Source organism: Otolemur garnettii, unplaced genomic scaffold (assembly GCF_000181295.1).
Source record: "Otolemur garnettii isolate 467f Iridium unplaced genomic scaffold, OtoGar3 scaffold00078, whole genome shotgun sequence".
NCBI lineage: Eukaryota > Metazoa > Chordata > Mammalia > Primates > Galagidae > Otolemur > Otolemur garnettii.
The window spans coordinates 9,115,971-9,127,239 of record NW_003852473.1 but is presented as its reverse complement, the minus strand read 5'-3'; positions in this window follow the sequence as shown (position 1 = coordinate 9,127,239).

Below are 11,269 nucleotides of genomic sequence, written 5' to 3'. Positions count from 1 at the left end.
CACTGCCAAAGGAGTGTTGAAATCTCCCACTATGATGGAGCTGGGAGAGATCAAGTTGCTCATGCCAGTTAGAGTCTCTTTTATGAATTAAGGTTCATTGTGGTTGGGTGCATAGATATTGATAATTGAGATCACATCATATTGAGTATTGCCCTTAACAAATATAAAGTGGCCATCTTTATCTTTGGTGACTTTGGTTGGTTTAAAACCTATCGTATCTGTGAATAATATTACAACACCTACTTTTTTCTGCTTTCCATTAGCCTGGAATATAGATGACCATCCCTTTACCCTCAGTCTATATTTGTCTTTTAAGGTAAGGTGAGATTCTTGTATGCAATAGAGGTCTGGTCTGAGTTTCTGTATCCAATCAGCCAATCTGTACCTCTTTAGAAGACAATTTAAACCATTCACATTGATAGAAATTATTGATAAGCCTAGTAAAATTTTGGGCATCGAGTTGCTTGAAAGTCCAGTAGACATTTTTAATCCTTTTGCCATTGTGGAAGTTGAAATTTGATCAAAAGTTTCTGCGTGGGTTTACTTTTGTGGTGGAGGATTGCACTGGTCATTATGGAGGATAGGTTTAAGAATTTCCTGGAGAGCTGGTTTATTTATGGCAAATCCCTTCAACATGTGAATGTTGTTAAAGTATTTTTTTTCTCCATCATAGATAAAACTCAGTTTAGCTGGATACAGGATCCTGGGTTGAAAGTTATTTTGTTTTAGGAGATTAAAAGGTGATGACCATCCTCTTCTAGCCTGAAAGGTTTCAGCTGAGAGATCTGCAGTCATCCTAATACTCTTCCCCTTGTAGGTTATAGTTTTCTTACGTCTGACTGCTTTCAGAATTTTCTCTTTCATCTTAACTTTGGTGAAGTTAATTATGGTGTGTCTAGGGGATGTCTTGTTCAGGTTGAGTCATGCTGGGGTTCTGAAACTATCTGCTATCTGAATTTCAGAATCTCTTGGCACGTCTGGAAAGTTCTCTTTCATAATTTCATGAAGAAGAGCCTCTGTGTTTTGTGAAGCAACTTCATTACCTTCAGGGATTCCTATAAGGTGAATATTAGTTTTCTTCGAAATATCCGAGAGCTCTCTGAGAGTGAGATCTGTTTTTGCTCTCCATTTCTTTTGATCTTTGTGCTCCTGGGCTTCTTCAAAAGCTTTGTATTCAAAGTCAGAGATCCTTTCTTCTGCCTGTTGCACTCTGTTACGGAGGGATTCTACTGTGTCTTTCAGATCCTTGAGTGCTGCTCAAGTATTTCAAAATCTTTGATCATTTTATCTTTGAAATCGTTGAGTTCTTGAGACATCTTTTGAATAATTTCTTGAGATATCTTTTGAATAATTTCTTGAGAAATCTTTTGAATAACTTCTTGAGCTCCTAATTTCTTTGTTTCTTCCAGTCTGTTAATCTTATTTGCTATCCACATTCTGAACTCGATTTCTGACATCCTAGCCATTTGCTTGTGGATGGGGTCTTCAATTGTGTCTGCTCCATTTTCCCTTGGAGGAGTTGATGTACTCTGGTTATTCGAGTTGCCAGAGTTTTTCCACTGATTCTGCCCCATGCTGAGTTTACCTTGTTTGGAGGCCTTATCAGAACCATTCAGTTGGTGGCTTCTTCTCGTTTCCCAGAGAGACAGGCAGAGCATGTCTGTTGTCTTCTCCCAGTTCTCAGGTGCTGAGGCAACCGTGGTGCAATGGAACAGCAGCAGCTGCACAGGAGTGTGCATGGCCGGATTAGACCTTGTTAATCCTGCTGGGGCGACCGGGGTGGCAGGAGATCGACAGCAGCCGAATCAGTCCTACTTTGTCCCCTCCGGGGCAACTGGTGGAACAGGGGAACTGTAGTAGCTAGATCAATCCTAGTTCCTCACCCTGGAGCAACCAGGGGTTGGGGGAATGGCAGCGGTAGCACAGGGTATGCGAGGGACCGGATCAGTCCTAGTTTAGCCCTACCAGAGTAGCTAGGGAGAAGTGGAGCACTCCTTCACCATTGCCCATTGGATGCGTGCGGTACTAGCAAGCCAATCTGTGTCTTCACAGTGCGGGAGCCCGGAGTGGGGAACTCCTCCACCTCTGTCCATGGGACGTACATGGCTCTAGCAAAGAGTTCTGGGCCCTCCAAGAGTGGTAGACCCCTCCACCACCACTTGTAGGGTGAGTGTGGCTCTAGCAAGCAATTCTGGGCCCACCCAGCTTGGGTTCCTGGAGTGGGGAACTCCTCCCCTGGCCTCCGTGGGGTGTGCGTATCTTGAGCAAGCTGTTTTGGGTTTACATGGAAAGAAGGACTCCTCCACCACTGCCCGTGGTGGGACACCCGTGGCACTAGCAAGCAGTTCTGGGTCTGCCCAGAGCAGGAGCCTGGGGCAGGGATCTCCTCTGCTGCCCGTGAGGCGTGTGACTCTAGCAAGCAGTTTTGGGCCTGACCTGCTCTGTGAGGGCAAAGGGACCCACTCAGCAAATGAGTTAGTCTGGGAAGGTTAATACCTCCTTCCCCACTTTGCACCCATTCACTTGTAATCCCCCAGGTCTGTACCCCTATTCTCTCCAGTAGGCCATTGTTCCTGGGGTTTATGACTGGCAAAATCAGCCAGAAATCTGAGTTCAGCAGGGAGGCCTTGTGTGTTTAAATTAGGCTTCTGTTCAGCTAGATTTCTCCGCAAGGCAGAGGTTTCATGTAGCTCTGTGCCTTTGTCTCAGCTGTATTAGCCCCTGAGGGCTGGTGCTTTACTTACGAAAGTTTTCTGCGTTTTGCCTGTGGCTGCTGTCCGGACTTCTGATTTCCCAGAGAGACAGGGCTGGAATGGTGTCAGTTTGCAACTCAAGATGCCACTCTTGCTGTATTAGCATCTCCTGAGCCAATTTCTTCTCCTCACGCCTGTGCCACAGTCAGCACAGAACAGCACCAGCCCTTTCCCCCTCCACTTCTCTCAAGGAGATGCCCAAGAATCTGGATTCCATAGGTAACACACCTCCAGACCTCGGAGTGGGTGGGTGGGGACTCCTCGGAGTTCAATGTTGCAGGTGGGGAATATATACAGTTGTATACATTTTTACAGTTTTATGCCTGGCTGGAGGGTGCCGTGGCACGCCAGCAGGGGTAGGAGGTCCTGTTTTTAGGGGATCTCTCCCGTGGGATAGAGTGCGAGCAAGTTTGAACTGTGCTCACTTGTTTGCATGGAGTAAACTGAGAGCCCTTGTTGTGGGGGAGGGGACTCCCATCCACTTGGTGGTGGATTTTGTACCTTTTGGTTGTATTTTTGGGGTCACAGCTTGCGTCAGGAAGGTTGAAGTGTGCTCTTCAATCTTCTCACTTGGCTCTGCTCCAAACCATCAGCTAACTTGCTAAACTTCTGTCCTTTAACCCTCCTTCTGGACCGGAGCTTCTGTAAAAAGCTGGCTGCAGTCCGCCATCTTGGCTCTGCCCCCAGAAGAATAAATCTTGTGGGAAATCTTTCTAGCACACCAAGTACTTTTATGTCTGAAGGAGCATGTGTGGATTCTTTGGGGTCTGCAGCCCAAGTGCTTCTTTGCAGTAGTTTTTCAGTCTCTTTTTCAAGTACTAGCTGCCCAAGGAGAACAATTCCAGTTTGGTTACCACTCCCTGGCTGCCTGCAACTGCTGTTTCTCCACAACCCTCATCCAGGACTCACCATTTAAGCAGAACCTCAGAGCATTCTAGTTATGGACATTCTTCCTCTGCTTATGTTATAAGGCTCTAGATGCTAGGCTATTTTTATAACCCACTATACTTAGCACAGTTTATAATCTTTGGCTGTGTTGTCTCAGGCACCCCCTTAAGGATTCCCTAACAAATAAAGTAACCTGAGTAGCATGAAGTCCTTGTTGACTGATTGAGCTGGGCTCTCAGCCCAGTCCTGCACACCTCTCTCCTCTGGCTCCCTTGGCCCAGCCCCGTGTTTTCCTCCTTTTGTTTACTATGTCTATGACAGTGCCCATCTCCCTATCTGAAGATGTAATTTAAATTTGAGCTTATCTTTGTGAAATTTGCCACACAAAGCATGTGAGAGTTTGTAAGCTTCAAACTCACTGTTAACACTGGCACATACATCTCTGAGTTCTTGAATTTCTGACATTGCATTTAATTTTGGTCTTTTGCTTTATGGGTGAGGAAACTAAGACTCAAAGGGGTGAAATGGTTTGCCGTTTAGTCTTGAGCTTGGCAAATATCAGACCTGTTCAGACTTCTTTGTGGCTTTAATCCTCAGTGCTGTCTTGTCTATGGGCTGGGAGATTCTGCTCCTGTGTCCCTGTGTTTCATCTTTTGGCTGCTATCCTGCATATTTTTAATGGATAACAAATTAATGAGCTAAGGGAAATAATATTAACACCATTTGTTTGAAATTCTACTTTAACTTGAAAAAATTAATGAATTAATTTGTAAGTTATGGTCACTTTAAAGTAAAAATGAAATATGTAAAATATTTTGATTGCTTGATTATTTCAAGGTGAATTAATATATCATGAGGTTTTTTTCATTGTTCCAAACAAGTCTCATCATTCTAGCATAACAGTTACAAATGCCTTTCTTCACCTACCAATTCTGACAACTCTTTCTACTGAAAATATGTTTTCATCAATACTATGATTTTTAAAAACCATCATAAAGCATCTATCTTTACAGGGAAATTCCCTTTCCTAGGATGTCAAATGGGCAGATTTATAGAATAGAAAAATAATTCAACCTACACAGGAGCTTCTACAAACAGGAGATGTGACAGGTGTCCTCAGCAAAGAAGGGTCATCCTTAAAAACACAGGGAGCTTGATCTCTCTCCTTGCCTACAGCAAGGTGAAAGGACAGCATCTGAAACTAAGTCTGATCTGTATATTTAAGTCAAACAACACTTCCAACAGGTCTGTGAAAGCAAAGGGGTATTCAAATGGTAGAAAGTACAGGCTCCAGATTTCACAGCTATACAAATGCATACTGTGTAAAATAAACTCCTTTTTCTCTCTCAGAGGTTTAACTGGAAGAAATAATGAATCCTTAGAAGAAAATGATTAGACGGGTGTAAGAACGCAAATTTGGCAGAGTAATAAAATCCTAGTGATTTTGGGCATTTGACTTAAAGTTCTATGCTTCTTTCTAGTCACTTCCTTGCCTTCTAACCCCTGATGTTTTGACAGGTCTTGGGAAGAGTGGCTCATTGCTTGTGTTTTGACTCATCCTTGTGAAATCTAAAAGCCTTTCAGATATTTGCTAATTTTTCAAGAGATAGTTCATCTGTCCCTGCAAGGCCCATGCAGCTCCTGTAACGATTTGCAGAAACTCCCCACTCGCCATTGTGGATCCCCATCCACTCAACTGCCATGGGGAGCATAACTCTGGCAAACCTTCCACAGGGTGTACACACATTGTTTTTAATGTATAAATCTATCAAAGATGCTAGAAATTTACATTTTTGAAGTTATAAGCTTTTGATTGTTTTTGCCGTAGAAACTTCTGAATCCTGCTTGGTCCCTTCCATTGAAGTAAAAGTGACTTAGTACTTTTTGTCTTGAAATGAAGTGATTCTCTTCTGTCCTATTTGCAGTGATGGCCTGGTGGCTTCTGCTCAGTCTCAGGGATCCAAGCAGGGAGATAAATAGGAGAAAAATGACAGAGTCCTACATTGGATCCTCCATCAGTCCCGGATGCTGGATGAGGTGTGAGACAGGAGCCCAGTAGTGAGGCTGAAGTTAGAGGAGTGAGGGCTATTTGCTGTGCAGATTCAACTGTGTTGACCAGAGCTGTGACACTCTCCTTGTGTGGATGTAGGTCTCTAAATTGCCTCTGAGGCCAGAGCAGGTCTGGGTCGACACACAGGACCATCAACTGTGCACTTTGCACATATGCATTGGGCAAGGCTAGAACCCAACTGTGTGCCTGGAACAGCCTGTATTGGCTCCCTGGAAACACCTTCATCTAAATCCAAAAAGGTTCCCTATGTGCTTGGGGTGATCCTGTCAGGAGGCTTACTTGGCCTGGGACTCACAGTAAGGCAGCTCTTCAAATTTATACTTCTGGAAAACCCCCAAGGGATTCTTATAGTCAAAAACATACTCAGGATTGAAAGTAGAATCCTGGCTCATCATTCACTTAACCTCTGTCCCATTATAAGGCCACCTGTCACTGATTTCTGATTTGAGTGAATCAGAAATAGGTAGATATGCACATGGCCTCTTGGTACCTGGTTTGGCCGTTTGAGAGTGAGCCAGATTTTCAACTCCAACCTCCACCTTGGCCAACCTGCACAACTGCACATGGTGTCTGTGCTCACATGTCACTTGAAAAAGTAAATCTGGACACTATTTTGTAAATGGTAAAGTTATACTACATGTTTTTTGTTTTAGAGTGTTAATTGCTATAATTATGAAAATATCCCACAATTTTTATAACTAAGTTTTAGCATACCTTCATTTTAAAATATATCAAGACTCTTGGGTGACAGAATAAATGTCAAATAAATAGATAAATAAATAAAATAAAATAAACAGATAAATAAAACATAGCAGATTGTAAAAAAAAAAAGGAATTGAACTAGGCTTCTCTCTCTCTCTCTAAAGCCCTAGCCAAGGGATAGGAGGGAAGGACAGAGCCGAGGTAGGCAGGCCTACAAATGCTAAAGCTAACTGGGGCTGCCTGTCGTCTGTAATAACTTTTCCTCCAGAAAATGTCATTGCTTCATTGCATTGCAAGAAAATGGTGTCATGGTGTGGGGCCCTGATCCATTTCCTGACTTTTAACCTGAGTCTCATAACCTTTTTCAGTTGTTCTACACCCATAGAGAATGAAACACATTGAAATGTGTCAGGTGAACATGATAACCACTACACTATGGAAACCTCTTCAACACATTGAAATGTGAAGACCAGCAAATCTCTTAGAGGCCTCTGAGGCCCTAGGATGGGGTTAACCTCTGCTTATATATTAATTATCAAAATACAGTCTTGTTTAGGTATCACATCCTAGATATGGCATGGATCCATACCTAGGAAACGAGAAGAAAATGGTCTTGAGGATGAGTTTGTAATTTCTTGGCAGAAACCCTTCCTTTTTCTATATTGGATTTAATTAGTAGTGACAAATTAAATTTAATTAGGATGCCTTGCTTGGGTTTTGTTCTGATGGTGTTTTGTTGTTGTTGTTAAATTCTGTGTGACAATGAATAATGGCTCCTGAACTGATATTTTAAATCTCAACGCTGCATTTGTGTCTCTTCGTCTTAGGATTGGTTACAAGCCCAGCCCAAATGACATTATGGAGCTATTTCCTGGAATGTCAAGGGCTGAAATTGTCCTGTCAAGAACAACTCTGTTCTTGCAGGGATTGCAGACAGTGAGGGGTCAGATTGCATTCCTGCTCTGTTATTATAAGTTTTTCCCTGGTACGAAACCTCTGGGTCTCAGATAATTTGCATGCACCCAATGAGAGCAATCTACTGTTCTGTAGAGGTTTTCAAGATTGCATGACAACACTGTGAAAGAATCTCACATGGGGAAAGGGGATTTCCCTCCCCCCCCTCCCTAAGCCCCATTTTAAATAGTTTCCTTCCCACAGGCTGATGTGTCCACATTTAAAGAGTTATAAGTAACCCAGCCCATTTTCCTGCCTTGGCCTCTATCACTACTTGAGTAATGTCAACAACCACACAAAACTGGAAACAGGCTGTTTAAAGCAAAGGTGCTTTATTCTGGTCTATAAAGCAGAATTTTTTGGCACAGAATTTTGCCCAAGAATTAATCATTTAGTTTTCCCAGGCAAGGGCATTAATGAAATGTCTCCTTATTTCTTCGTGACTGCAAAGGCATATTTCTTGCTATCTCAGTATAACTTTTAATGTTATCCATGGGATTCCAGATAAAGTGCATGGTGCTGGACTACTTCACTGAGTACCATAAAAACTTTGTATCTGTTTGGAATCATCAGAACTGTGCACATTTTGCTGATAGCTTCTTGCTATCCAGAAAGAAGTTCAGGGAAGCAGCTATTGGATTTCACTGGTTCTACAGCCAGTATCATAGTAGCTGGAGCTCCCACTTTTGATAGAGTCACCTTAAATCTTTGAGAGCAGAAATAAATAAGAAAGCAAAATGTAGGTAAATAACCAGGGCACCCAGCCCTGGGTGGGAATTCTCATACAATATTAAAGTTTTTCAAACAATACACTGACATGCTTGAAGTTCCTGCCCACTGTCATCGCTGGCTACTTGGCTACAAGGAATGGCTACTTTACTACTTTATAAAGCAACAGATAAACATGTGTTGATTGAACAGCCAGGTGCTGGGAGGCACTTAGAGGATTTCTGGACACCAATAATAGAGCTGTTTATCTTTGAACATGTCACTTAGCCTCTCTGAATATCAGATTTTTCATCTGTAAAATGTATGTAAGGGTTTCTTGTCTACAGTGTTATACCTAAAATCATTATCAGCAACCTATTCTCTTATGAGTGAACTCTGTATAGACTGATATTCAAAGGAATCCAATAAGTGTGAACATGAATCTGTAATACTAGAAGCCAATTTTGAGGGCTCCGGCATGGTGGGCTTTCTGCATGTGTTTTACCTACAAAGCAACACATCAAATTCTTTTGGCAAGACTGTGAATTCCCTAGCCCCATTGGCTCCATCTGACCAGGAGAAAACAACATCAAGGGCCTAAAATGACAGAGGGCCAGGACCTACAGGTGCTCCTGGTTCAAAATCCCACCCACTTCCTGCGGCCAGTACCCATGGGCAGCCAGCGTTCTTGTGCCTGGCTCACCTGGGCAGGGCTTCTGCTCAGCAGCTACTGCAGTGTGCCCTGATTTCCACTTCTTAGAAGTTCCAGGTGCTGTGACCATCCTTATATTTCTTTACTTTTGTTGGTTTAAAGCCTATTGTATCTGCAAATAAAATTGCAACCCCTGCTTTTTTCTGATTTCCATTTGCCTGAGTTATAGATGTCCATCCCTTCACTCTGAGTCTATTTTTATCCTTCAAGGTAAGATGACATTCTTGTATACAACAGGCATCTGGCTTGAGTATTTGTATCCAGTCAGCCAACCTGTTCCTTTTTAGAGGACAATTTAAGCCATTCACATTAATTGAGAGTATTGATAAGTATGGTAGTGTTTTGGTTGTCATGTATTTCAAGCGTCCAGTGGATCTTTTTAATCCTTATGATGAAAAAATGCTCATCATTTTTAATCATCAGAGAAATGCATATCAAAACCACTTTGTGATATCATCTAATTCCAGTAAGAGTAGCCCACATCACAAAATCCCAAAACTACAGATGTTGGTATGGATGTGGAGAAAAGGGAACACTTCTGCACTGCTGGTGGGAATGCAAACTAATATATCCATTCTGGAAAGAAGTTTGGAGAACACTTAGGGAACTAAAAGTAGACTTGCCATTTGATCCTGCAATTCCTCTACTAGGTATAAATCCAGATAACCAAAAATCATTTTGCAACAAAGACATTCGCAACAAAATGTTTATTGCAGCCCAATTCATAATTGCAAGTCATGGAAGCAGCCTAAACGCCCATCAACCCATGAATGGATTAACAAATTGTGGTATATGCACACATGGAATATTATGCAGCCATAAAAAGATGGAGACTTTACTTCTTTTATGTTTACATGGATGGAGCTGGATCATATTCTTCTTAGTAAAGTATCTCAAGAATGGAAGAAAATTATCCAATGTACTCAGTACTATTATGAAACCAATATATAATCACCCACACTTTCATATGAATGATAAAACATAATTATAGCCCAGAAAGAAGGAAAGAGATGAAGAGGGCAAGGGCAGGGGAGAGGGGTGGCCGGCTGGAGGGAGGGCAATTGGTGGGACCTCACCTATGGCACATATTGCTAGGGTACATGTCAAATCTATTAAGAGTAGAGTATAAATGTCTTAACACAACAATTAAGTGAGATGAAGGCTATGTCAACCAGTTTCATGTAAACGTTCCAAATTGTATATAAAATCAGCACTTTGTACCCATAAATGCAGTAAAGTACATAGTTATGATCTAATAAAAAAGATTAAAAAAAAAGAGAGAGAGAAGTTCCAGGTGCTGCCTAACTGGGGGTGTGGCTGGGCTGGGGACCCAACTGAGAGCCACCATGCAGTTATGAAGAGCTGCAGACACAGGACCAAGACAGAACAAGAGAGGCAGATTCTGACCAAGCCAAGCAAGAGCTAACACTGAGATCCATTCAGTAGCTCAATGGGGCTGCCTCTTGAGAGTGGTTGGGCTGCACGGGGCATATAGATCTTGGGACACTGGATGAGAAATTGGCCTAACACATGGCCAAGGTCCCTTCTAACTGCAAAGGTGTGATGAGTGCCGAAGATGAGGCAGAGAGGCTAGGAGGGAGGCTCACACTGTCTTGCAGAAGACTGGTCTCATGATGGCCATAGTTCAGCGTTTTCATTGTGCTTTGAAAATTTTGAGTCACTTTGGTCATAGCAATGAAGAAAAGCTGGAAAAGATGTTTCCTTAACTTAGGTAATATGGAATTACAATTTAAGGAAGCACTGCACAGGGAATAAGAGATTTAAAGGAAACATTCATTCGTTGCAAGTTTATATTTCAGACTAAAAATATATGATTTAGTTTCATATACATCATACCATATACATCAGAAAAAGTTAACAATAAGGTCTAAAATGTAAAATTACTTAAATTTTTATCTTATAAGAAAATAGAGGAAAAATGTTAAAGATCACAATTATTTTGTAAATATTTCAAGTTAAGGACTGCAAATAAGGCAATTTTAAGGGGAACACGTCTCCAAATTTACCATCCACTCTTTTGATCCTAAGAAGAATAAAAGGAAAGAAGTGTTTATTTCTACAGATTATCAAAGGAAATAAAGTATCACTTCTGACATTGAATATAGCTTTTTATATGTCACAGAAACCAAGTGAAGGATGACTCAAACAACTGCATCATGGCCCCACTTAAGGGTTTAAGAAGAGTCAGCAGAGAGAACAAAACTGGTGGTAAAAAGATATAAAAAAGAAATAAATGTGTAATAAAATATCTGGCATAAGTAGTTGGGAGGAGCCATTCCTTTGTGGACAGGGCTGTCTAAGGAAGTGGGGAGTCTCACTGTTGAATCCCTCTTTTGGTTATTTGCTATTTGTTTTGTCTGGTTTGGATTGATTTGGGGCCTTTGGAAAACAGAAGGTTAAAGGGCACTATCTGAGATCTTTAACTGGGAGCCAAGAATTCAAATTTGATTAGAAGTGAGG